Source organism: Ictidomys tridecemlineatus, chromosome 6 (genome assembly GCF_052094955.1).
Source record: "Ictidomys tridecemlineatus isolate mIctTri1 chromosome 6, mIctTri1.hap1, whole genome shotgun sequence".
Classification (NCBI taxonomy): domain Eukaryota; kingdom Metazoa; phylum Chordata; class Mammalia; order Rodentia; family Sciuridae; genus Ictidomys; species Ictidomys tridecemlineatus.
In genome coordinates, this window is record NC_135482.1 from 98283369 (window position 1) to 98311047 (window position 27679).

At 40.8% G+C, this 27679-nt stretch overlaps 3 long non-coding RNA genes across 4 annotated transcripts; 2 read left to right on the forward strand and 1 right to left on the reverse strand.

Annotated features, from left to right (window-relative positions):
- Positions 1-442: 442 nt before the first annotated feature.
- Positions 443-6755, forward strand: LOC144364944 (uncharacterized). The gene is made up of 4 exons (XR_013423102.1): positions 443-656; positions 1203-1324; positions 4189-4302; positions 5395-6755. It is a non-coding gene; the product is annotated as an uncharacterized LOC144364944 (long non-coding RNA).
- LOC144364943 (uncharacterized) lies at positions 3566-5594 on the reverse strand. Of its 2 annotated transcripts, XR_013423100.1 has the most exons (4): positions 5479-5594; positions 4525-4636; positions 4170-4292; positions 3566-3911 (listed from the first exon to the last, which is right to left on the reverse strand). It is a non-coding gene; the product is annotated as an uncharacterized LOC144364943 (long non-coding RNA). The 2 variants fall into 2 exon arrangements; XR_013423099.1 differs by lacking the exon at positions 5479-5594 and having other exon boundaries at positions 4525-5421.
- A 2241-nt stretch (positions 6756-8996) lies between the features above and the next one.
- On the forward strand, positions 8997-13398 carry LOC120888361 (uncharacterized). The gene is made up of 3 exons (XR_013423103.1): positions 8997-9507; positions 10792-10911; positions 12698-13398. It is a non-coding gene; the product is annotated as an uncharacterized LOC120888361 (long non-coding RNA).
- The last annotated feature ends 14281 nt before the right edge of the window (positions 13399-27679 follow it).

The window sequence follows — 27679 nt, forward strand, 5'->3', positions numbered from 1 at the left end:
CCTTGTTTAATCACTACTACTAGTAGCAGTAATATTACTACTACTACTACCAATAATAATAATAATAATAATAATAATAATAATAATAATAGAGAGAGGGGGAGGTTGGGAGGGAGGGAGGGGAAGGGAAGAGGTACAGACAGATCCGTGGGAGAAAAACCTTACTTAGCATGGAAGCATGAGACTCCAAGTTCAATAGCCATTAAGGCAACTTAATTAATTCAAGATAGAACAGCTTAGCTACTGGAAAGGCTCACACCTTCTCCCCCAAAACGTCATACTAAAATACAAATTTAAATTGCTTTCGTTTACCATATAGAAAATAATTTCTGTGTCTTGATGGGAGGGCAAAGAATTAAAAGCAAAATATTTTAATAAGCCATTCCCGGTAGATGAGACAGCACCTTTGCGTGCTGATGTAGGCAACGTAACTGAGAGCCATGAATGAGAGTTCTGCACCTCCTATATTCTGATCCTAGAGGATCCGAGAAGCCATTCCCTCCAGGAGTAACGACACCAACGTCAGTTACACAGTGACCCGCGCTTAGAACCAGAGACAGTTGACCGCTGAAGGCTCCAGCTCCAGGGTTTCTTGCGGCAGCAGCGTCTCCGGTGCTCTTCTGAGCCAGGGACTACGCGAAGCAGCGCTGGTAAAGGTAAAGCCGAGCCCTTCCAGCAGGCAACAAGCCCAGATCAGCCAACCCCACACTTGGCTTCTCAGATCCAGCTTCCGCCCCGCCCCCTGGCTCCAGGCTACAGGCCTGCACCCGTCAGGGGCAGCAGCTCAGGGACCTAGCTGTGTAACCCAGATGCTCAGTAGCCTAGACCCCGGGTCAGTGCCGGACACCAGGACAAGGAGGGGATCCACCTGCAACTAGGCCTCACCAGGACCTGCTGGAGGAACATTGCCGTTGCCACCCCCTATGCAGACTTCTCCCTCCTCCACCTCTGTGGATTCTTTAGATTCACATATTGGAGGTGTTTGTACATGGACTTAAAAAATTTTTTTCTTATCCTCAGGAATCAGAAGTCTGGTAGAGATTCCATGATAAACTTCAGACTAATGTGTAAAAAACTTCATATGGAAATGAATTAATATGCAAATGAATTAGTATGCAAACCAATAACCCCATCCCTGCTTTCCTCTCTTCTACCTGGCTACCTTTCCCTCTGTATCTTGTAGACATTTTTTTTTTTTCCAGGAACTGGTGTGCAAGGCCAGGCCTGCATGTAGCCATTGGGAGAAGGAGGCATCAGAGCCATCACCAGGATGAAAAGCTGCAAGCAGGGAGAAGCCTGTGTCTTTGCCCCTGGAGGACTAAAGGTGAAGGGAATCTGTATTCTCTTGCCCCTGCCTTTTCTTGAAAATCGGCAGAATCAAGACCAAGGATTGAACCTAAGTAAAAGGACAGGCCTTAGATTAGGGAGAGTCTTACACCATGTTAGTCTTACACAGAAATTATTTTCCTTGATGAGTTGGACCTTTGGGGGAGGAAATGAAATTATGTAATGAGATTTACTCTTTTCCAACAACTGATTTTCTGAATTAAGGTATTAGGCTTTAAGTTATCTAAAGTAACTTTGTTTACAGCTCAGCTTCTTAAATATGGTATGAATATTAAGATTTTGCTGTGAGATAGGAATTGTATTTTAATTTGAACAAATTGGAGTATTCTGTCCCTAGGGTACTCTACCAGTGAGAGACAATTTCCACCTTTTTTTCTTTTCATTTTTGAGAGAGGATCAGGAAAATTACCAAGGCTTGAAACTCCTGATATCCAAGAAGCCTTAGGTTCCCAAGTAGTTTGGCATTTGCAGAGTGCACTTCTGTGCCTGGGTTCTGAAGCACAGAGTTTTTTCTGTTTTTCCAGTATTGTCGATTGAACCCAGGATGCTCTGACCCTGAGCTCCATCCAGAGCCTGTTTGATGTTTCATTTTGAGACCATGTCTCACTAACTGCAGGGTGTGACCTTCCATTTGCAATCCTGCCCTCTCAGGATCTTCACTGTCTGCACACCTGGATCCTGGTCTATAGCATTGGAGAGGATGTGAACTCTAGGGTGTGACCCTTGTTACTACTGGAACCCACCTGCCACCATGTCAATGTGTCCAGGCTAACTCTAGAGGAGACTGTGGTGAGACAACCTCATCAACACAGTCGCCCTCCTCTAGGCCCTTGATGCAGGCTGGCCCCTAGACGTCCCTCAGCTCACTGAATACACATGTGGGAGTCCTAATGAACTGGAGCAAATCTAGCACAAAGCAGGATGATCCAGTGCACTTGACTCCATATTGCTGACCCTCCATAATGTCAAGTGAAACAATGATGGCCACCTTGAAAGTTCGTAACTCATTAGAAAGCAAAAGCAATGGATACTCTGAGGTTTAGTGGTGACGTTTCAGTGTTCCTCAACTGAGATCCCCCATTCAGACGGCCTGCTTAAGTCACTGCACACCATCTGCAAATCACCCCCTTATTCCTGTGACATTCAGCATCTGTCTCTAGGGCACTAGGAAGTAGGTTATCTTCTTTCAGGCCACGTGTCAGAGTGATGGGTGGTGGGTCACCCTCACCTCCTAGGCATCTAAAGGGCTGCACTGTACCAAGAGAAGGCCCCGCCCACAGCCGCTCTCCCTGACTCAAGTAGACAGCACACAGGGCTCTGAGTCTGACAAGTTGCAGGGTTTTTTACTAGTGGCTATCCAATACCTGGTCCTGAAGAGGGTCCCTTGGACATGGTGACTTGTGTGGATTTATTTTCAGGATATTACTAAGATCAAATGTGTGTAAATTCCTTAGACTAGGGCTTCGACACTTACAGTCCACACTCAAACTCTGTGGAAATCTGTGGCAGTCCTATAAGGAGATCTACCTAGCTGGGCCTGGAGGCACACACCTGTCATTTCAGAATCCTGAAGGATCAAGGCAGGAGGATGTCAAGTTCAAAATCAGTCTTGATAAATTAGTGAGATCCTCTCAAAATAAGGTGTTGTGGGAAAAGGTCAGTGGTAAAGAACCCTACTGCAAAAAAATAAAAAATAGATAATTTTAAAAAAGGTAACCATGATGGTTTAAATGTCTTAAAGAGATGAAAATGGCCCCTGAACATTGACTTCTGTGCTCATCAAATTGTGTATTGTGTCTTTGCATGGTTTCAAAAGCATGTGCAAACAGCCTAAGACCCAGTGTTGGCAGGGGAGTTCCACATGCCATTACATTCAATTTGGATTCATATCACCCAGGGAGGGGGCTGCTGTCCTATTCCAGAGATAAGGACAGGAGGTTTAAATGAGACCAGACTTCCAAAGACGCCTGTTGTGTCTGGTTCTATGTTCCATGTCCATAGTCAACAGGGGCATTGCACCAGGGAAGGCAGCACCCTCTGGTGGCCTGGAATCCTCCCATCCTTTAGGAAGTTACCTCTGCCCCATACACAGGGGCTTCAATCTCACCTCTTCCAGGATAGCCTGTGTGTGTCCTCCCCCACATGTGCTCTACTGGGGGCTCCATCAACAGCCGCACATTGCTGGTGGTAACATGGCCTCGGGGATGGATTGAACATGCAACTTTATATCACACAACATAAAATTTTTATTACCCCTAATCTTATCATACCATTTTCAATAATGAAAAAAACCATAGCAAACAAAACAAAACAAAACAAAAAACACTCCCAAAACAGAAATCAGAAAATTCTGGAGGGAAGGAAAGGGATAGCTGTGGTGGGGGATCTGGCACTGTGTAATCCTGAGGAGCTCACAGTGATACAGTGCCATAGGAGAGATTGCTTCTTGAGCAATGTTGACATTCTGGCAGAGGTGGAGCGGGTGCTGGTCTGAGAGTTTGTTGACCTGGTGCCTCTGTTGTTTTTCTGCCTGGAATGGATGATTTTTTTGCCAGGAGAGGTGGCTGCAAGAGAAAATACCAGCTACATGACTGCCTTTCCCTGGGCCTTTCCCAATTCTCAGAAAAACTCTCCCTCTGAGAATAGCCCAGCCCCTATCCACACACTAGGACATCTTCCCAGATGGAGGTCCACCAGATGCAGGATGTCAGGCTTTTCTGGCTTGAGACCACAGGTCAGTTCCCAGTAGGAGCAACAGAGCTTCCCGGACACACACATGCAGTCACCCACCTGAAGCCCCCTCACCAGAGCCTCAGACTCACGGGGATCTGTGTTCTCCAGCCCTGTCAGGAGGCTCTCCACCTGGAAAGTCAGCTTTGACTCTGGCATGGTGAGGATCAGGAAGATCCTGAGAATCTTCAGGCTGTCCACGGACCCCACAAAATCTAGATGCAGGTAAATCCACATTTTAATGATGGAGCAGTAGGTGCTGTGAAGTTTGGAGTGGGGCAGGGAACCATGAGGGGCTGGGCCTTCTCCTTTAGCTGGAACCTCCCAAAGCCCCCTGAAAGATGGGATTCCCAAAGGGTGACCACACAGGTCACACGCAGCAGGGCAAGGCGGGCCATCTGTTGAGGGACATGGGTATATAGGGGGCTCCCCAAATTCTTCTCTCACCTGAATACAGAAAACTGTAGGTAATCTTGGCTGGGATTGGCTGTGTAGCGTAGGAGGGATCCTCACAGGGCCTGGCTCTGAGGTCCTAGTCACTCCTCTGTTCCTTGGCTACCTAGAATCCCACCACAGCTGGGTTCATTCTACAGGGAAATCACCAAACCTCAGCCCTCTGCTAGAAATCCACAAGGGCGGAACCTGGGTTTTTGCCCACTCATCTACTTCAAATGTCCCCCTAGTGATCCCTGTGGAGTCGGGGAGCTACCCTCTTGGCCCCCAAACCACTCACATCTGTCCTTGAAGGTATGCTTCCTCAATATCTGGCTGGAGGTTCTCAAACCTAAAGAGGGTCAGGAGGGTGTCACTTTGAACATCCTGTGCCCTTCATCTGCTTAGATGTCTTGTGGTCTTGACTAACTTCCTGACAATAAAGGAAGGTCAGGAGGGCTGGGAGGTGTGTCTGCACTGCTTCCTAAATGACAGGCCACATGCCTGCCAATGGTAGGTGCTTCACCTACCTTGGAGCCATGTATGAACCCACCACCCCTGCCTTGCTATCTCAGGGCTAGGGTCGTCTCCTCCATCAACCACAGGGGTCCCTACTCTAGCTCCATGCAGGTCAGGGGCCCTCCCAGATGCAATCCACACACTCCTTCCCAAATGTGCAAAACGCTTTTCCTGAGGCCTCAGACCACTTTTGCCTGATGCAGAAAACTTCCTCATAGGGGCAGGGACAGGCCCACAGGGGAAGTCCAGAGGCCTTGGCAGCCTCTGCCCAGGACCAGGTTCAAGACAAACACTCCTGGGGTTCATCTTACTTGGTTTTCTCAATACCCAGGCAGGGTTCTCCTCTGAAAATGCTACTTTCCACAGAGTTGACTGAGGTTCAGAGTGATGCCCAGCATCCCCAACACCACGCCAGATCGCCAGGTCACGAGGCTTGGACGTGGTACACACCTTTGACTCAGCAGCTCCAGCACCTTCTGGGCACCGGCCACATTTGGTCATATACACAAAAATTCATGGACTCAGGAGGTGTTCCCCTCTTCAGGACAGTCACCAAGTCATTCTCGAGCTCCTGTCAGATAAGTGCTATGAAGCTGTTTGGTAAATAGAACATGTGCACTGTTGAATCTTTTGTTATCTCCCTAGTTTCAAGGATCAAAGAGGGACATTTCAAAATGACTCGCTGCCAATGGTAGGTGCTTCACCTACATTGGAGCCAGGATAGCCTGTGTGTGTCAAGTGAAAACAGAACAAAAGACTTTCCCTTCATATTCTCCATTGATCACACACACACACACACACACACACACACACACACACACACACACACGGTGAGGGTCTGGGGCTATCTCAAGGGGAATCCCAGAGATAGACTAGACTATGCTCACCTACAATGGTCTGCCTGCCTCACCTCTGGTCTCCTTGAGAAAAAAATAGTCTTCAGGACCCAGGGCTGACTCAGTGCCTCCATAGTCTTGAAAGGCCCCTACTCAGGGCTTTCCTGAGACCTGAGCATCCACACATTGAGAAATTCATGCTGTCTCCATACAAGTGAGCCAACTGGGGCTGTATCTGGACTTTTGTGCCTAGCTACAAGGGTTCCAAGTTCTGTATGTTCCATGGCCAAAGAAGTGAGGTCACAACCTTGGGGACTCCTTACCTGAGTCCCTTTCTCACACATGATGGTTCCAAAGTCCCCTGGGAGTCTCACTGCTCCCATCATCCCATGACATATGCACTAGTGTACAAAGTTACACCAACACACCCTGGATCAGATCCCGAGACAGGCCTGCATATAGCCATCTCCCCTGGTCTGGGGAGACAGAGCTTGCATTGGATATGGAAAATAAAAAACCCCCAAGACAGTGTGGCCTGGGAAAGGGAATGAAAAAGAAAGCCATACATTGATAGCTTTCATCTCTTCCAAGATAAATCCTTTTCAGATGCTAGCCACATGCAGGGAGAAAGTGTTTCATCAAACTTAGAATGATAGTCTCTAGGAAACACTTATAACTTCAAAGATAAATCCTCTCCAGGTGCTGGCCATGACTCCCAACCCTAAGATCCAAATTCTGGAGTGCCCAGACTGACATGTTCATTAAATCACCCACAATCTACATAAGCCCAGCCCCCTGCTTTGTCCAGTGACTCATTTTTCACCAGGAAAGTGGATCCATTTCCATAGGTGTAGTCTTATTTCTAAATAAAAGGCTGAAATGATCCATAAAGTTTGTGTCTGATCTTTCTGTGCTAACAGTTTGGTTCCCTGACTGGGTTTGGGAGTAAGGTGAAATTAATCCTTCCCCATCCCTCCAAACCCTTCCCTTTCCCCTACAGTTAAGTTAAATGACTAATGGGACCTGGAAAGTGACTATTGAAGTGCCCACCCCCCCCCCCTGGATCTCTGAGGTTGGGGGAATACCCAGTCATGACTCATGATGCAACTATACCTGAATCCCCAGATTGACTGTTTCCCTCACTTCTTTCCCCAAAGAGACCCCTCACACCCTCGGAGTCAACTTTGGCTGAATGGCTGACGGTTTGCAACCTGTAACCAACCCCAACTCTGGGCTAGGTTTTCACAGCCTATGCTACGTGGACTTGTATGGAATCCTTTATTGATGCTGAAGGCACCATCTTTCTGACCCCCTTCCCACACCATTCCTCCCCTTCCCAATCTTCCTTTCCTTTACACATCCAGCAAACTTCATGGATCAGGGACTTACTTGCCATTTTACTCCTGCATTCACCACTGCCCTTCTCATTTCTTTGGAGAGGTAAGACCCCATCCATTCGTTTCATCTCTACTGGGTAGAGACTTTGCAGGCTAAATGGCACCCTGTCCTTTACCACTGGGACTGGCCTATCAGTGGCATAAAAAGTATAAAGGACACTTCTCCCTCTGTTGCCACCTTCTTCATTAAGCCTCTCCAAAGATGGGAACCACTCAGTCAATTCCCAGAGACACCCCCTTGGGCTGTGTCTCTCCTAATTTTAAAACACTCTATTCCCAAACTGACCTCAAAATTAAATGCCTCATTTGGCTCACTACTAAAAATTTGGCCACAATACAAATTAGATAATCTGCACCAATGACCCAAGTAAGAAACTTTTGATCAAAAAATTCTCCAAAGTTTCAAAAAATTATTACAGAATGGCAGGGTTGTCTGAGGTTCCTACTTCCAAGCTTTCTTTTTCCTTCACTCAGTCACCAAATATACCAAGCCCTATTTCCACTATGGGCAGCAGGGACACTGGAAGGCGGACTGCCCCCAGGAAAAAACACCCCTCCACTTGGTGCAGCCAGCTTCCCAAGTCCCTGAATGCATCCCAGGATCCCCAGGTTGTAGGAATAATAAATGACTAAGCAAAAAAGCAAATATTCCTCTTCTGAAGAGATTTTAAGGGCACAGCTAGCTGCTAAATGTCCTACTTTAACCCTGACCAGCCCAGCAGCTAGTAATATGTCTCAATAAGGAGTGGGACATAACAGCCTCATTCTTCAAAATAAATTTCTGTATCCAAAACTGGTCTGATTACCACCAACCAGGCAAAACAGGGTGAAAAAGCCTTAGGCAGCAATTTCCTTGGCCAAAACTACACTGAAGCTTGCATTGGAATGCAAATGGCAAGCTTGGCAGGCTTTGGTAGGAGGCCTATGATTAAAGGGAAAAAAAATGTATCAATTTAACTTCTTCCTGACAGCAACATGACTTCAGGACACTCCTTCTCTCTCTCCCTCTCACTCCCCCTACCTTCTTGTTCTTTCTTGTTACTTTAATGAAATATTTAATGGCCAAATCATTTTTTCTAGGACTCCCATTTTTTAAATTATTTTTTTGAGCTCATAATTTTGATTCTGTGCACCTAAATTAAAATTTCTGATCAGACCTTTTATCCAACTATAAAGGTATTTTTACACTCTTCTTTATTCAGAGACCAATTTACAAGGATTGACTCTTAATCTAATCAGTTTTAAAAAGCTATAAGGCCTTTGCTTTTTTGTTCTGTGTGTTATCTTGTCTTCATGTATTTGTGTATCAAAACCAACATATAGAGCACTCATAAACTAAAATTTTAAAAAAATAGATCCAATCTGATTTAACACATAGAGATAACCACAATGCTGAATATTTTCTCAGTTTTTCTTTAGTTTCATTTTTGTAAATATGTGTGTAGAAACTTCAAACACTATATTGCTTTTAGTGCAACAATATGTTTGTGAGGATTATCCTATGTGTTACTGCAATTTATTTGCTATTGTAAATTTCATGGAATAAACATTTCATTTCTTTAAAAAAAAAAAAAAATAAAAAAAAAATAAAAAAAATAAAAAAATAGATCCAAATACCTTTGATTCACATGATTCAAAAGTTCAATTTACATTAGATTTAAAAATGAGGGTAATGATGTCTTTAAAATCACTGACCCATATGATTTTTTCCAGATGATCAGACAATGAAGGGTATGGTTTTCTATAAATTGTTTAAAGTGTAATTAATGTCCATTGCTTCTGGGATTTTCCTTCCACAGAAAAGGATGACTTAAAATGTTAACCAAACTTGGTTTTCATGGGTAACCTAAGTTAAAAATGGGTAAATCAGATTTAACATAAATGGGATAAACATTATAAATGTGGTTTTTTAAATTGTTTCTTAATGGAAAGTTTAAGATTGCTTTGTTTCTGGTCCTCACTAAAAGCAAGATGATCAAGGGTTAAAATTCTACTTTCATGTATGTTCTACATACAAGAAAAAGAGAAAAAAACCCAGAGGATGGTAAAATACTGTTGTTTTATTTGAACCCAAGAATCCTTCAGTATTCTGACTCAGACTTTAGGCTCCTCAAGGCCAACACTCCTGGACTTGTGACTCTGGGAATCATGCCAGTAATGAGGGAAAGAAGCGTCTGAGCCAGCTGTAGTGGCTCCCACTCCTCCACCTGCCCTGTGTCCTTCACTATCCAACCTAAGGAAAGTTTGTATGTATAAGTTTTTCTGTTTTAAAGGCTCTCACCTGTCACCCCTGGTTTTGGTGATCCTTCCTTGTTTATCTGTTACTTGAATCTTTTATGATGTGGGCCACATTAGATTACTGGTGGTCGCTTAAGAATCTTTGCTGATTCGTCCACCTATAGATATGAGCCTGTTAGAAAGATGTTTCATTGTCACTATCTGGCCTTTAAATGGTTTCATGGATAATTATACAATCTTACAGTCAAAGTTGGTCTGTCAGGGATAAGATATATGAAAGAGATTCTGTATGTACATTGATTCAGTTATATTGTAAGAAGACTGAACAGTCAAGTACTAAGTTGAAGACATCAAAAGGCACTGCCCTCTGGTGTGCAAGGAGAGGACGACACCAGGGGGAAAAAAGGGTCTGAAACTAAAAACGATAAAGAAAGAGGTATGAAATATTCTTGTGCTAAATTCTGAGAGGACAAAATAAGAAAGTAAACAAGTTCTGAACGTCTAAAATTGCAGAGGTTTGCAGAAGATAAATCTCAAAAGGTTTGTGTTTGTGATTAAATTGGCTTTGATTAGCACAGGCAGTTATTTGAACTTTAATGAGCTGATATGAAGTAAAGTCTAAAACATTGGTTTGCTCTTATCTATCAAGATAACTTTCCAGTATTTGTATGTGTTAGATTTTGTTACTTGGGAAACTGAGTCTTAAAGGAATTAGGGTTTGTACCTGTCTTAAAGCCTTAAATGGTTACTTTGTAACTGGTCAAGCAAACAGCTGTGATTTAGGTTATAACGATATAATCAACACCCAAAATATATGTGACTAGATATATGTATGCATCTGAGAACTATATCTGTCTAAACCTTGTCTAAGTGTTATGCCAAAATTTATAAAATGAAAGTTTATGTAAGTTTACTGGGAAGATAACCAATAAGTTCTCTCTTTTGTACATGGCCATAAAAGGGCCACGCTGTCATTTGAAGATCTCACTTACATCTGTTTACTTTGACTAAGTTAATTTCTGATCATTAACACTGTTTCCTAAATCTATAAGAGACTTAAGGCTGTCCTTTGATGTTTTTTTAAATCCATGCAGACCTATGATTACTGTTACTGTACATTCTGGATTCCAAATTGCATTTTAAAAGTTAAAGTTAGTTAAATGTAAAACTTAGGAGAGCACTTTGCCATGTTAGTGTTCTCAAAACTAAAATTATGTGTAGGAAAAGTCTCAGATTTGTATAGAAATAACAAATTGGGTTGATACTTACTCGAATCATTTAATGTTTTATAGCTGGACAAAGTAACCTGTTGTCAATAAGTTATAAATACAATTTTGTGTTTCTCTTCACACTGGAATTGGAATTTAAACGCATTTTTGAAAGATGAAAAGGAGATCCTGATTTGTTTAAAGGTAATATTGTAAAACATGAAAACATTTTGTCACTTATTCATACAAAAGGAAAGTTAAAAGCACTCTCAGCCTATCTCTGATTCATGTTTTAAATGTAGGGTTATATTGTGTTAACTAATGTTTATATGGACTCAGGAAACAATATATACAAACTTTGTAAAATGACATTTAAGAAAAAGACAAGGATGAAACTTCAGAACTGGACACTTTACCTAAAATTTACCTAAGGTCAAAAGCCCCACCATACCTGAGATAAGGCTCTGCCTCCCACATTACTACATGTTAGAATGGCTCCAAAATAGGCTGGACTTTAGCTCATTTAAAGTTATGTTCAGAAGGTTAATGTTTGTTGTATATATTACTGTGATTTCAAACAGGGATATAATGTGTAAGGCAGACAAAATTCAAGATAATTATTACACAAACTAAAAATGTTTTTACTCTTGTTAATTTCATTTTATATTTTCCTTGTAAACTCTATAACTGTTGCCTGTTTATTTATTTATATATTTATTTATTTTGGAGGTACTTCTTCAGAAACACACAATAAGCCATCACCTACAGGACAGATAGGATATAAAGCTAATTTTCAGTATTAATACAGACCCCAATTAAATATAAGGGGTAAATGACTGTACAGTTATAGACATTGAAGTTACAGCCCAGTACTCTTACTTTAAGACTAATTAGATTGTCCTGCTGGATGTTTAAGATGAAGACTTAAAGGTTGAGGCAAAAACAAACAGGCCAAGAAAACCAATATTTGGCTTTTGCCCTCTGAGTCAGCCTGAACTCAGGGAATGAGAGAATTTCTCTCAGGAGCTTTACAACTCTGGACCACATGACTCTTGATCAGGGAGATTAATGAGACCACTGGAGAATGGAAAACCAATCAGTACACCTGCTGCAAAGAGGAGGGTCATTAGAAAAGGGAGATAGCCCTGATGTTTCCAAGGGAACTCACATCATTAAGGAGACCATACCTAACAGATGGCACTAAAAGAGCTAAGAAGCTGCTCCCAACTTCTCCAAGAGTAAACCCCTGTGGGAACTCAGCTGAATCTTAACAATAGATAAGAACAAGGTCAGTTCGACCAAGTTGGTCTTAAACACCTAGAAAAAACCAGTTATAACCAAAATGCAGCCATACCTGGGCATTTTAGAAGAAAAACAACTGTTATTTTAAATAGAACATAAGATTTACACTAATGTCAGTCCCACAGCCCTAATGTCCTCAAACTCCTGAGGTTTATCCTTTGTGAGGCTCACATTTGCCCCTGCCTACCAAAATTAAACTGACTTCTGTACCTTAATTTTCCTTACTCCTCAAACTGACATTTCACACCACAACCAAAGCCTACCTATTCCAATAACACACACACTAGACTGGAAGGCTAGAAATATCCACTGGGTTAACACAGAGCCGCAGGATTAGAAACCTCTATTCACTAGCTGGATGGAAACAATTATACCACCAGGAAAACATGGTTCCAAGATTAATCATGCTTGCTATGCTTCAGAGGAACTGGACCCCCGAAATCTTGGGGAGAACACCCCAAATATGATTGGGCCTTAATCAAAAATAATAAAACCCTCAGTTATATTACATGCCCAAACTGTTTTCCTAGCACTGACAAATTAGTCTTCTCCTTTCAGAATAAAATTATTCTCCTAACACTAGTAAACTAATTAGTCTTCATCATATATGCTAAAATTATCTCCCCTAACCTAGCCAATCAATTAATCTTCATGTATTATTATAATGTTTCTCTTCTCCTATTTTTAGTTTTCCAGTTTCTTAATAAAGTGATCAGCTCAGCTGCAAATTCCAGGAAACATCCCAGAACATCCCTCCTCCCACGGCTCACTGCCTGACCTTCTGGAGCAGCATAAAGAAAATTGACATTTCTTGCAATGATTTCAGAACTTCCCTACACACACACACACACACACACACACACACACACACATCCCTTCAGGACTCCCATGTTCACTTCCAAGACTCTAAAAGGAAGGCCCCCTTCCCTATGTCGCCCATTCCCAGCATGAAGAAGCTAGAGACTTCGCCGGCCCAATTCATTTCTTCCTTTTGGAGTCTTATGGAAAATAAAAAAACCCCAAGACAGTATGGCCTGGGAAAGGGAATGAAAAAGAAAGCCATGCATTGATAGCTTTCATCTCTTATAAGATAAATCCTTTTCAGATGCTAGCCAAATGCAGGGAGAAAGTGTTTCATCAAACTTAGAATGATAGTCTCTAGGAAACACTTATCTCTTCTAAAATAAATCCTCTCCAGGTGCTGGCCATCACTCTCAACTCCAAAATCCAAATTCTAGAGTGCCCAGACTGACATGTTCATTAAATCACCCTCAATCTACATAAGCCCAGTCCCCTGCTTTGTCCAGTGACTCATTTTCCATCAGGAAAATGGGTCCATTCCCATAGGTGTAGTCCTATTCCTGAATAAAAGGCTGAAATGATCCATGATGTTTGTGTCTGGCCTGGTCTCTTCCCATCTTCTCCTCCTGACCATGTGTAGGAACCTGAAGAAGTCACCATGTTCCACAGGGCCTCCAGAGCTTCCCAACATGCTTCCTAGGGATCCATCTGCCATCTGCTTTAGAGGTTGTCATCAGGTCTATGTGCCCATACACGGGTGGACACCCTGAGAAAACCTAATGCTAGAGTCATGTGTCTATAATGCAAAAACATACAGATGACACAACATAGGTGAGAGACAACTCTACCATGAATTGAATCCGACATTGAGAGAGGGAAAGTCAGTTCCTCTCATGGCCATGTTTCCCACAGTACACCACTGCAAGGGTGTAGTGAGGGATTTCAGAAATAGCCTCCCTTTGTGTACACCTGCCAATGGCTTCCTGTGAGATTGTCTAATGTGGGTAAACTAGAAGGGATCCCAAACACCACAGCATCCTGGTACCCAAAGACTATAACTCCTTCTCCTCTACATGGTTGCCCATCAGCATGTGGTTTCTAAGAAATCAGCAAGTGTCATGGAATATCACTTGCAAATTGGAGTCATGGGAAGTCTCATTTCTATAGCCCCACAGCAGGGGCACTGCTGGGATTCTAGAGCTTTGTGGGAAAAGTTGGTGTGGCAGCAGGCAGAGAGCTATGGATCTCATTAAATAACAAGGATCTGGCATTTCTGTGCTTTCACATATGTGAAAATATTTGGGTTATAAAATTCACTGATTAACAAAATATATTAAGAAGTAAGGATGGGAATGACTGGCCAAGTGTTTGTCAAAGAGCATGGTTATAACCATGTGAGAAGACTTCTTTATCCATGTCTCTAGGGAAAGGCTGTATTGCTTCTTTCAGGCTGGCAGCAAGCCACTTCCATTTGTTCTGTGCATAGTTTAAGACAGTTCCCTCCTATTCTTCCAACTAAAAGGAAAAAAGACTCAGTAAAAGAACACAGGAGCATCTCAGAAGGCAATATTGGTTAAATAATTAAGGCTTCCAAGCAGAGGGAAGGACAGATAATTCAGCTTTCAGGAATAAAAAGGGAATAGGTGCACCACTCTTGGCAGCTGGACTCACTAACATAATGCATGTTTACTGAGTGCCCTGTGCTCACTGAAAGAGCTGATGTCTTTCCTTTCTTCTATGGGACTTCAAGAATTCACTACTAATCCCAGGAGTATCAGGTCCACCTTCCTTGTGCACACAGAGCTAAGTGGCTGCTCATTATGCTGCCACCAAAGGTGAGAGGCACATGATACTCCACTGGCCAGAAAAGACTCTTAAGATCTATACTCACAAGCAAAATCATCTCTGTGGGAGGGTGGTAGCACAGGGCATAGTTGGCTGCTTCTTTGTTATTTTAAAGGTCCAGGAGAATGGCAGGTGGGAAGTGATCACCAGTGAAGATAAGCAACTCAGAATGGGCTTGATGCACCCTGGGGCTCCATTCAATTTTGAATCAGGAAATGGCCCCTGTGTTCTGAGCTGCTGGAAGTAAAAGGAATGGAAATGTGTCCCCTCTTATCTCCTGCACCTACAGGCTTTCATTTCATGGCCTTAGGTGATAACATTCTCTATGCCACTAAGTTTCTCTGGGAAGGAAAAAGTGTCCTGGAACAGCCTCTGCATGCCCCTTGGGCCATGCAATAGGCAAAAGTTCAGTGAAGACCCATGTCACTAAATACAACCCTGAAGCTAACAAGGGCAGCTGGTGATATTTTGTCTTTTTAGGCCTCACTGGGGAAAAGACTCAAAATTGCTCTGCTCTGATCTTTACATAACTCTGCAAAACAGAAGAATGAATCTATAATTTCTGGAAGAAATTATGATTGAAGATTCTTATCCCTAAGGTATGGACTTGGACTTGAGGTTCAAATTTCCTACATCTCATCCAAATTCCTCTAAGGCACAACCATGCTCTGACTCCATTTTTAATTCTCTTGTCAAAGTTGCAGTTGGATAGTCAGGAATGGAAGTACCTCATGGCACAGTTTTCTATCTAAAGACAGACCAAGGGGCGGTGGCCTTGGTTCAACTGACAAATTGAAAAGTCCACACATTTCTCAGCTCACCCAGAAGAGGCACCCAAGTTTTATCTACCTGCTTTTTTGTGACACAAAGGCTAATGCTCAGGAAATGTGCCCAAAAGGTATTTCACCAGTACTGTCTAGATGCTGAAATCCATCTCATGCCAGACTTGGGCAAGATCCTGGCAGGGTTTGGAGAACATTGTGTTGACATTCAGAATCTGAATGTGTCTCTGAATCTACAGTGGATTCAGACTATGCCACTATTGAACACCCTCAGTCCATTCTCTACTCCCCACAGTTCATCTCTGAAACAGGAGGGGCCACCATCAAGTGGGGCCCACCTGGGGGGGGCAGTATGAATATGAATGCACTTGTCAAGCTTGGGAGTGAGAGTCTCCTTAAAATTCTGTGGGAAAGGAGGAGGGATCAAAATAGGAAAGAGTAGAAAGAATCACAAATAAATTTCTTATGTTCATGTACAAATGAATATATGACCAGTGAAACTTTGCATAATCACAAGAATGGGATTCCAGAATAAGCTATACTCCTTATATGAATAATATGTCAAAATACACTCTACTTTCATGTGTATCCAAAAAAGAACAAATAAAAACATTTCTTTAAGAAGAGATCATGGGGGCACCCTCCTTGCACAGAAGGGGGCTCGAAGGTTATTTCACAGTTCTCAGCCACCCAGGTCCTCAGAGCTATATACACCACTATATCTATGGGCCCTGAGGCTTGGCTACTGCTCAAGATGGCAGCAGACATTGGCATCAATTATGAGGTATTGATTCTTCAGAAATGGAGGTTGCTGGAGATATGGGTCAGGGAAGTTCCACCGACATTGCAAAGGAAGGCCTGGGAGGCCAAGAAAATGTAGCAGAGTTGGAATCCCTGAAAACCGCCCCCTGAGAGAGCAATGAATGAAGATGTGAGAAAGAAGCTGAAGCTGCAGTGGAGATCCCCCACGACTGAGATGCCGGTAAGGTGGAACATCTGTCAAAGTAAGCTGCAGGAATTAAGAAGAGACAAGCCAAGGGAGTGGTCACATGGTCTGCAACCAGCAAGGCCATGGGGTGGAGCTACACAAGCTCTTTGGAGAGAACATCACAATGTTATGTGCCCCAGATGTTGGATGTGGAGCTACAGGTCTTGCTTGCCCAGCTGGATTTTGACCTTGTTTTGATCCCATCCCTTTTTTCTATACCTCTATATCTCCTTTTTAGAATGGAAATATTTACTCTATGTAATTATACATTGGTTATTTGCAACTTGCTTTTGACCTTTACAGAGACTCATAGCTAAGAATTTACCTTGAGTTTCAGATGAGATTTTGGACAATGCTGGAAATGTTAAGACTGTTTGTAAATGGACTAATTGTAGTTTGCATTGTGAGATAGGCATGAGAATTTAGGGGGCCAGGGATAGAATGTTTTGGTTTTGATATTTGGTATTCCTCAAAAACTCATGTGGGGGAGACAATGCCAGAATATTCAGAAGCCAAATAGACCATGAGAACCGTAACTTAATGTGTGGATAATTTACTTAATTTAATGAATTAATTAATAATTAATAAATTAATCAATAATTAATTAACTAATAATAATTAATTAATTAATAATTTACTTGATTTAATGAATTAACAGTGGTATCTAAAGGCAGGTAAGGTGTGGCTGGAGGCAGTAGGCCAGTGGTGATGTGACCACACAAGGTTTATATTTTGTCCCTGGCACTTTGCTTTCTCTGCTTCAAAGTTCTCATGAATTGAAAAGTTTTCTTTTGCCACATTCCTCCACCATGATGTTCTGCCTCACCTCAGGCCCAGAGCTATGGAATCATCTGATCAAGAACTGAACCTCTGAAAGCATTAGCCCAAGTAAATTTTCCTCCTCCAAGTTGATCTTGTAAGGTATTTTTGTCACAGCAATGCAAAGTTGACTAACACAGTGAGTCCACAAAAACCAAAAGCAGGTGGACATTGAGCTGGCCAGTATCCCAGCAATACAGGAAGTAGGTGAAATTTTTTTTTAATATTTTAAGAAAAATGTAGAGTTGTAAAAGTAGACTTTACATTATCTGGGTAAAGTGCTAATAATCACCCCACAAAGTAAGTGTCTTGGCCTTTAGAACATACTCAGTACACAAATTAAGAAAATAAAAGATTGCTGAAGAATCTCATTACAAAATTCAAATGACATATTGAAAAAGCTAATTGCATGCACAAGTTATTAGAAAATATTAGGAGTCCTAACTTATGGAACAGGTGAGAGTCTCAGAAACTATAAGCCAGGTTGAGGCCAGCTGAGCTTCCACATGATGAACAGGTTTGGCATGAGAGAAGGTGATAAGGGGCTACACATGAAGCCATAAAGGAGAGGTGGTAGAGGGATACACAGAATAACACAGGAGGAGACAAAAGGAGAAGGTAAAAGGCTATACAGGGTACATGAGAGGAGGTAGTAGAATGTGACACAAAATATCTAGAAGGAGATGGTAGAAAAGATAAGAGGAGTAGGTGGAGAAATGCACAAAGTATGTAAGGAAGTGTAGAGAACTACCCTGAAGGTCATAAGAACGAGTAGTGGAGGATTTGAGAGAAGGTGGTTCAGTAGAATTCACAGGAGCTGTAAGAGGATACAGTGGAGAGTTAACCAGGATAAGATAGAGGAAGTCGTGGAGGGCTATGTAGGAGGTGATGACAAGATGTCATGGAGGGCAATACAGGAAGATATGAGAATAGGTACTGGAGGGCTAAACAAAGGTCATGAGAGAAGTAGGTATAAGAGGAGGTGGTGGAGTACTACACAGGAGATTGCAAGTGGAGGTTATGGAGGGCTGCAGAGGAGGGCATGAAAGGAGATGATGGAGGGATGACCAGGAAGAGGTAGAAGAGATGGTGCAGAGCCACACAGAAAGATATGATAAGAGGTACTGGAGGGCTAAACAGAGGCCATGAGAGGAGGAAGTGAAGGGCTACACAGGAAGATATGAGAGGAGGTGATGGGGTAGTACACAGATGAGAGGAAGTGATGGAGGTCTTCATAAGGGATGAGGAATTGGTAGAGAGTCATAGAGAATGGAGGAAGAGAAGGTTGTGGAAGTAAACACAAGAGACTGTGAGAGGAAGTAGGGCTACACAAGAGGAGATAAGAGCAGATCAGGGGGAGGTATGCAGGAGGAGCTAACAAGAGAAAGTGAAGGTTACACGGGTCACGTGAGGTGGTGGAGGGATATAGAGGGACCATGAAAGAAGGTGGTAGAGGGGTGCACAAATGAAAGAAGGTGGCTACAGAGAAGATGACAGTTGATGGTGGAGGACTACATAGGGGACCATGAGAGGAGATCCTGGAGGACTGCACAGTGGAGAAGAGAGGAGGTGATAAAGAGCTACTTAGGGGACTGTGAGGGTAGGTGGTGAAGGGCTAAACAGGGAGCTGATGAAGAAGGTGGTGGAAGACCACCCTAAAGTACAGGAGAGAAGTGAAGAGATATACAGAAAATGGGAGCAGTTGGTGGAGGAAGACACCAGAGTTGAGACATGTTGGTGGTTAACTACAGAGTAGGGGACGAGAAAAGATGGTGGAGTGCAACAAAGAGGCCATGAGAGATGATGGCCAAGCACTATTCATGAGCCCTTGAGAAGAGGTAATGGGAGGGTGTACAGGAAGCATTGAGAAGAGATGATAGAGGCTTCACAGAATTCTGTGAAAGGAGGTGCTGGAGGGCTACCCAGGTGAAAACGAGAGAAGGTGCTGGTGGGCTACTTAGGGAGACCAGTAAGAAGGAGGTGGAGAGCAGCACAATAAGGATGAAAGGAGGTTGTCAAGGGCTACACAGTGTCTGTGAAAGGAGGCAATGGAGGGTGCACAGAGGCCCTGTGAGACATGGTAGAGGGCTACACAGGGGGCTGAGGGACAAGTAGTGGAGGGCTACAGAGCAGGGCATAAGAGGAGGTGGTCAAAGACAACACATTATGGTGGAAAGTATCTCAGAGTCACGGAGCTCTGAGGAAACCTTGCTCTGACCCTGATTCTGACCTCTATGACCTATTTATAACCATAAAACACTAACACCATGCTTTATCTCCCAAGACCACAAACTATGCAATTCTGTTTAATATAACCCACAAACCCTGCTGACCTATCTTGTACCCAACAGGTGACCAAAATTCAGACCACAAATTTGCTCAGTCCTGACCCCAACCCTAATCTCAACTCTAACACTAATGGCTCACCATACAATTTCCATGTTCCTGATTTGAGGAAGGGCTGACCTCATTGTGGTTGACCTTGAAGAGCAGACTTCTTTGCTCTCTCTAGGGCTAGCTGGCTGGATCTGCTCTGTTCTTGGAGTACGTTCTCTGGACAAGGATGGAAAGATCCAAGGCCTTCTTTGTCAGGACATGAATTTCCCCTGAAACAAGTAAGCATCTTGAATATTGCACCTGAGTGTCACATCAGTCCTTGTACCAGGATGTTATTATAGCCTAAAATTGGTATGGAAACAGGCTCTGAGCAGTGAAGAGGCTGCCCTGGGCCACATGCTGGTGAGCAGCACAGCCAGAGTCCTAAGCACAACCCCAACCCAAACTTCCCCACCACCCTGCACCATCTCCAAAGCAAGAAAAGAGGATTCCAGTCCCTCTTTTGTCCCTGTTCCATTGATGGGGACGGTGTTCTCTGACGCTGGTGATGCTGCTGGGGATGGGGTGCTGAAGGACAGGTTGAAGGGTGTTAAATCATGAAGAGACAAAATCTACCTGGCTGCATTTAATTCTTATCCTCAGTCTGGACCCCACACCCAACCTCACTCCTGTGGGACCCAGCTACAGAGCATCATGGCCTGGGACGGCTTCAGGTCCAGCTGCAAACTCCCCAAACAAGGGAGTCTTTATTCTTACCAAGACTATTTATTCATTTCAAATACACTTTCCAGTCTCCTGGGAGCCAGAAGCAGCCTTAGTCAGACCTTTCAGGTATGTCCTAGTATTTCCTGAGCTCCAATCATAGCTTCTTCTCTGCCCAGAGAGGCCACTGTCTGTGGGAGGCCATCGCTGCACGTGACTGAGTTACCTCCCTGGCTGGGGGAGAGGCGCTGAGACACTTTTCTCTTTGTGTTAGAGCTTTACTCGCTCTTCTTAAGGATCCCAGGGCTTGTCTGTGTAGAGGCATGCCTGACCACAGCCCTTAAAGACCCAGTTATCTCACCTGACCTTGGAGCATTGCCCCCTTAACCTCACTGGATGGGATTTTCCTCAGAATATTTTGTTCCCCAATAAAAGTCCTCTCCCTGGCGCCATCACTCTCTCGCGCTAGCCTCTGCAGTAAACCTCGCTACTTCTTGGGTAGCTTGAGGCTTGGGGTTTGAGGAGCCATCCTGGAGCTGGTTGAAAGGTAACTGGAGTCTGAGTCTTTAATTTAAACTCCCTTAGGATTTTCCCACTTAGCTGAACCTTGATAGCGTCTGCGCTGGCCACGGACTAAAACTGTCCAATGCAGGCCTGACTAGGAATCATCTTTCTGGGCTTAAGTAAGGTTGTGGCTGAAGGATGTTAAATCTTTTAGGCTTACCAACCTCCCTGGGAAGAGGAGAGAAAGAAATTGACCATGGAGGCTGAGGCAGGGCTTTAGAAAGATGGCTTGCTCAAAGTGATCCTGGGATAGCTCTTGAGACCCTATATCATATCACATGCACGCACGCACGCGCGCGCGCGCACACACACACACACACACACACACACACACACACACACTCTGCCCAGAAAAGGAAGCTGAAGCCACAAATAGCATGCATCTGGATTCAATCCTCAGATTTGGAAAAAGTAATGTTTTGTTCTCCTTTCTTCTCTCTTCCACTCCCTCTTTTCCATATTTCTCTCTTCCGTGATACCTTCCTTCTTGGAAGGAAGATAGCATGAAGGAGAGAAAATTGACTTTTCATTTCTGTTTCTTCCATGATTTCCGATTCTCTCAGCCCTTCTTTTTCCCCTGCAGGATCCCTTCTTTGTTTCCCCTTTGCTGAGCAGAAACACCTGTGCTCCCATGATCTCCCATTTTGGCCTCCTGGAATCATAGGTGCCACAGGAACCTATCTGCCTTTACTTTTGAAAGGTCTAAATTATCTTCTAATTTGTTCACCCTGATCTGGCATATTTCTCTTCAAAAATTGGACTTGGACTATCTTGAACAAATTTGGGTGTTGGTTTTTTGTTTTGTTTTGTTTTGTTTTGTTTTTTCCTGACACTACCAATAGAAAATCTTTCAGCTACAAAAAAAAAAAAATAAAAAAAAAAAAAAATATATATATATATATATATATATATATATATATGTTACTAGCATCTCACAAATGTTTTTGGTTTGCCTTTTTATGTTTCTTGCATCATCATTCGCTCATTTATTTCTTCACTCATTTGTATTACAGTGCTGGGAATCCAACCCTGGGTATCACACGTCCCAAGGAAAGGCTCCAACACTCAGATCCATCCCAGTCCTAGGAGGTTTCCTAGAACTCTAGGTAAAGTTCTCCCAAAAAAGACAGCCCAAGGCACACAGAGTTTATCTAGCCTAAAGAGGGAGCCCAGATCCCTTGTGGAACCTGTGCAAATGTTATTTTCATGTGTAACTCAGAAGAAACTCTGGTCAGTTGAGACAGGAGAATTGGAGGACAGCACTTTCAGAGTGCTCCTAGGCAATCTTAGGAGATCCCATCTCAAAATAAAACTGAAAGCAGCTGAAAGTTAAGTGAGCCTTGGTTCAACCTTGCATTTGCATAATAAATCAATTATTTCCTGCTTTCCTTCCTTCTCTCTCTTTTTTTTAACATACGATTTTTTTAAGAGAGAATTTTTTTTTAATATTTATTTTTTTTAGTTATTGGCAGACACAACATTTTTTTTTCTTTGTATGTGGTGCTGAGGATCAAACCCGGGCCGCACGCATGCCAGGCGAGCGTGCTACTGCTTGAGCCACATCCCCAGCCCTTCCTTCTCTCTTTCACTCTTTGCTTTCTTATTTCTCCCTTTCATGTTGCCTTTCTTTTTATAAATTTCCATACAACTTAATTTTTTCCTTTTGTTTTTAACTGACACATTAAAATATGTGCACATAATTATACATATTTATAGGGTACTTTCTGATATTTTGATACTAGTATACTTGGTGCAATGTTCAAAGAAGGGTATTTAGCATAGCATCGCCTTATACATATATCATTTTTTGTGGTAATATTATTAAAAAATCTCCTCTTCTTGCTGTTTGGAAATATTCAGTACAATATTGTTAAACACAATTATCTCACTCCACAAGAAATAATTGAACAACAGGTGAAAAGATACAGATACAGATAAGAGGAATAAATTCAATTATTTCTTGTGGAGTGAGATAATTGTGTTTAACAATATTGTACTGAATATTAAAGAATATTACTGAATCTAAGATATTAGGTTGACTTTTTCCCCTAGTTCTCTGCCATGCTTTGAATTTATCTCAAAAAATAAAATATGAGTCTTTTGTTGTTGAAATTCTCCAGAAAGAATTTTCTTGTCTTTTTTTTCATGTAATAATAAGAAAAGTATAAGATGACTCATAACAAAAAAAATAAATTCTGAATCATTAGTATTTATGAACAGCAATATATGTGTGGGTTAAAGGCTTGATGTCTATTTTTTCTGTTCTGTACCCCTCCATAGGAATGTTTGATTAGTTTTTAATACAAAATGAAAGTATTATTAAAGACCTTTCTTCTTAATGATTTTTAATAAAGGAGATGCTGTTATTTAGCCTGAGTCTGAGAGATATCTTTGTTTTCATTTAATGCTCTTAGATACTTTTCTTATAAAATTTAGGCATGAGAATGAGAATGTTAAAACAAACCATAATCAAGGTACTGAAGCAAAGGTTTTGTGTAGATTCAAGTTGTTACTGAACAAATTTTTGCCTGAGAAAATCTGTATCAAGATATAATGTGTACTTAATCTGACAGGATAAAATCTGCCATTTCCAGTAAACAATCTTTGGTTACTCAAAGCCTGTTAATAAGTTAACCACTGACTTTCATCAGCAAAACACTTGAATAACCCTTGGACCAAAAATGCCCCCACCTTAGGAAGAGAAGCTGAATGTGAAATTAGAAATACTTTTTAGAGTCAAGCATTAAAAAAGGAAAAGATTAAAACCAAAAGACAAAGTCTTTGCCATATTGTGTAAATAAAGAACACTTTTTCTCTAAAATATTTTGTGATTCATATGGATACAATAGGTGGATATTATTAACTATGGTATTTTCCTATTTTGACAAATTATTTGTAAGAGTATAACACTTTAAAAGATTCTTTTAAAAATGATTCTTAGGCAAATATAAAGAGAACAAATATGTCAAAATTTCATTTAATCTATTAAATAATGAAATAACCACTAAGATGCATTACAAATTCCAATAGCATTCAAAAAGCTAGGTTATTCACAGGCAATTGAAAAAACTATTAGCATAAGAATGATGAGGTAGGTATAAAGTGGTTAATATAGAAGAGGCATAAAACCTTGGGTTATATGCTCTGCCAGAGATTATTTACAATAGTATCAGACAAAAAAAAAATGAACAAGAACTTCAGAAAGTCTAGAACATTTCTTTATAGTAAATAGTAAGAAGAACTTAGTGTATTCTTATAGCTAATCCTTAAGTAGCTCTTGTCTCCAAACAGCAACAAAAGAATATACTATGATTATTTTAATCTTGTTTTTTAGTTTCTGAAATTTTTTATAGTTTCCCTTCAGTAAATATTGTTCATGATAAGAAAAATTGAACTGGTGGTTCTCACGAGGTTTGGATTATTTTCATAGGTATCTAAAGTGGATTCATTAGCCATGCAGACCTTATGAGCCTTCAGTATCAAGTAAATATTAAGGCCACACAATAAACTTTTGTCTAGGAGACAAAACAGAATATTGACTTAGACTTTCAGGAACAATGTTATGGTTTTAATACTAGGTGTCCCCCAAAAGCTCAGGTGTGAGAAAATGTGAGAAAGTTTAGAGGTGAAATGATTGGGTTATGAGAGTCTTGACCTAATTGGTGCATTAATCCCCTGAGAGGGATTAACTAGGTAATAACAACTGGCTTGTAGGGTGTGACTGCAGGAGGAGGGCCATTAGGGGTATGCTTGCTTTTGGGTCATATTTGTCCTGGAGAACTTTCTCTCTGCTTCCTGTTGCCATGTTTCTAGCTGCTTTCCTCTGTCACACATTTCTGCCATGATGTTCTGCCTCAACTCAGGCCCCAAGAAATAGAGCCAGTTGTCTATGGATTGAAACCTCTGAAACAGTGAGCCCCCAAATTAATTTTTTTCCTACTCCTATTGTTCTTGTCAAGTCTTTTTAGTCACAGCAATGAACAAGCGACTAAAACAAGTATCAAGCAAATAGTAAGGCCACACAATTAACTTTTGTCCAGGAGACAGAACATCTTGACTTGGACTTTTAGGAACATCTATAACATGTTATTTCACCCCCCTGTTGACTACAAAGATAAATGAATTCCTTTTATGTGGAAGACTCCAACATTGCCAAGGTCTTTAGTTTTCAGGGAAACAATCTTCTTTACACTTGAGAAACTTGGATCCCATAAGTCAAGTACCACATTCCAAAAGAGAACTTTGTAAGCATCATTCCCCAATATATTTCTTAATAATGAGCTTTCTGTGCTGGATTAAATCAGAATCATTTACAAATATTAACACTATTGGTATTTATTTATATAATTAGATCAATGTGTCCAAGTATACTCAAATGTAAAGAAAACCAATTCTTAATGAATAATGTAAATAATTACTTTGCCATGAAAGGTAATGACACATAGTAAAAACATTTATTTTTTCAGAATTAAAATGGAGCCATCAAAAATTATATGCCATTATAGCCGGGCACAGTGGCACACACCTGTAATCCCAACTGCTTGGGAGGCTGTGGCAGGAGGATCACAAATTCAAAGCCAGCCTCAGCAACTTAGTGATATCATAAGCAACTTATTGAGAACTTGTCTCAAAATAAAAAAAATTTAAAAGGGCTGGGAATGTGGTTCAGTGATTAAGCACTAGGAGTTCAATCCCTGGTACAAATAATAATGTGCCATTTTTTAATGTTTAATTTTGTCTATGAAAGTAAAATCGACAAGGCTGGGGATTAGGTAGTGTAAAAAGATAGGAAAAGAACTTTTACCATATTCATAAAAATACATTTAAAATAACACCATGTTCTAAATAAGTAACCATAATTTAATTTTCCTCCTCAATTCACTCAATCCTAATTCATTCTTCCTGCTTGATATTGCATCAAGTATTATTCTTTAAAAAAAATTAATATTGTTTAGTTGTCAATAGACCTGTATGTTTTATTTATTTGTATGAAATAGCTGAGAATTGAACCTAGTCTTTCACACATACTAGGCAAGTGCTCTACCCTAGCCCTCAAGTATTCTTCTTAAATGAAGTAGATTTGCTTCAGAACTGAAATTTCTTGGAAATCTTATCTTGATACACTGTTACAACATGAAAGTTGTTGAAGGATTAACAACTCAGCAGTCTAAATTTACAGGTCTATTCTTTGAAGATATCTGAGTGTTTGACAATGGAGTACTCTGCAAAAACCTTCAGCAAACATAATGGGGGAAAATGTGTTTAAAATTTGATTGCCATACCATTTTTCAGTCTCACCAATGTGTGTACAAAGATTCTGTCCAGGATGGTGGTCTGGGGAGGTAGCTGAAACTTAAGAGGTAGGAGCTATTAAGAGGTTCTTAGGTCAATTGAAGACACTGACCTTGAGAATGGATTAAGATATCTCTTGTGCAACCTCTTGGTAGTTCTCATGAGAGGTTGTTATGAAAGCTTAAAATTGGCCCCACCCAGTTGTCTGGCTTTCTATATAATCACTCCTACCATTGTCCTTTGTCATGGTATAATGCAGCCAATAGTGCCCAAATAAGAACTAAGCTAATGAAGATACCATGTTCTTGAATTTCCAAAACTGTATGCTAAATAAACCTCTTATTTTCTTAAGAAGCTAACATAAACTATTTCATTATAGTAATGAAAATATGATTGATAACAAGTAATCTCTTTTTTAAAAAATTATTTATTTTTTGTAGTTGTAGAGGGAGAGCATGCTTTTATTTTATTTATTTATTTTTTATGTGGTGCTAATGCTCTAACCCAGTGCTTCATAAGAGCTAGGAAGAGCTTAATCTTTATGAAGAGCTTTAAAATCAAAATATCATTTAATGAAGAGAAAATCAAATTCTGGTAATATTGTAGCAAATATTTGAGAGTAAAATTTTTATCAGCTTACTTTAAATTAATAAACTAATCAAAATTGAGCCAAGTGATGTCAGAACAAAAAGGCAGAATAAGAAATTCAAAAAGTTTCATGTTTGTGAACTAGAAGGTTTAATATTATTAAGATGACAATACTTCTCAAATTGAGCTATAAATTTAATGCAATCCCTTCAAAATTCCAGCTATATTTTTTTTTGCAGAAATGGACAAACAGAGTCAAAAATTCATAACCAAAATGATAATTTAAAAAAAGAACAAAGCTAGGGACTCATACATCTTTATTTCAAAATTTATTGCATAGATGTAAAAAATCAAAATAGTGAGGTACCATTATAAGCACAGATAAATAGATCAATGGAATAGAATTTACAGGCTCTATACTATCTTGATTTCATTAATATACATTGCATGCACATATCAAATAAATATGTTCAATTTAATAATAATAATTTACAATAAAAAAAGAAAAAATTGGAAATCCATAAATAAGTCAACCCATTTTCAATTAATTGATTTTTGAAAATGATATCAAGAATATTCAGTAGAGGAAATAATACTCACCTTAACATACAGTATTAGAACAACCAGAAATTAAAAGACTCAAAGATTAAAGTTGGATACCTAACTCATATCTTATTCAAAAATTAACTCAAGATAGATTACAAATGGGTAAGAAAGACAGTGGATGAGGTGGGCATCATTACCCTAGGAGTACATGTATGAAGACATGAATGGTGTAAATATACTTTGTATATATGAAAAATTGTGCTCTATATGTGTAATGCTATAATTACTACAGCTGTAATGCATTCTTCTGTCATATATAACAAATTAGAATAAATTTTTAAAGAAAAAACTAAACTTACAAAAGTTTTAGAAGGACCATAAGAATTAGTCTTTGTGATGTTCAAAA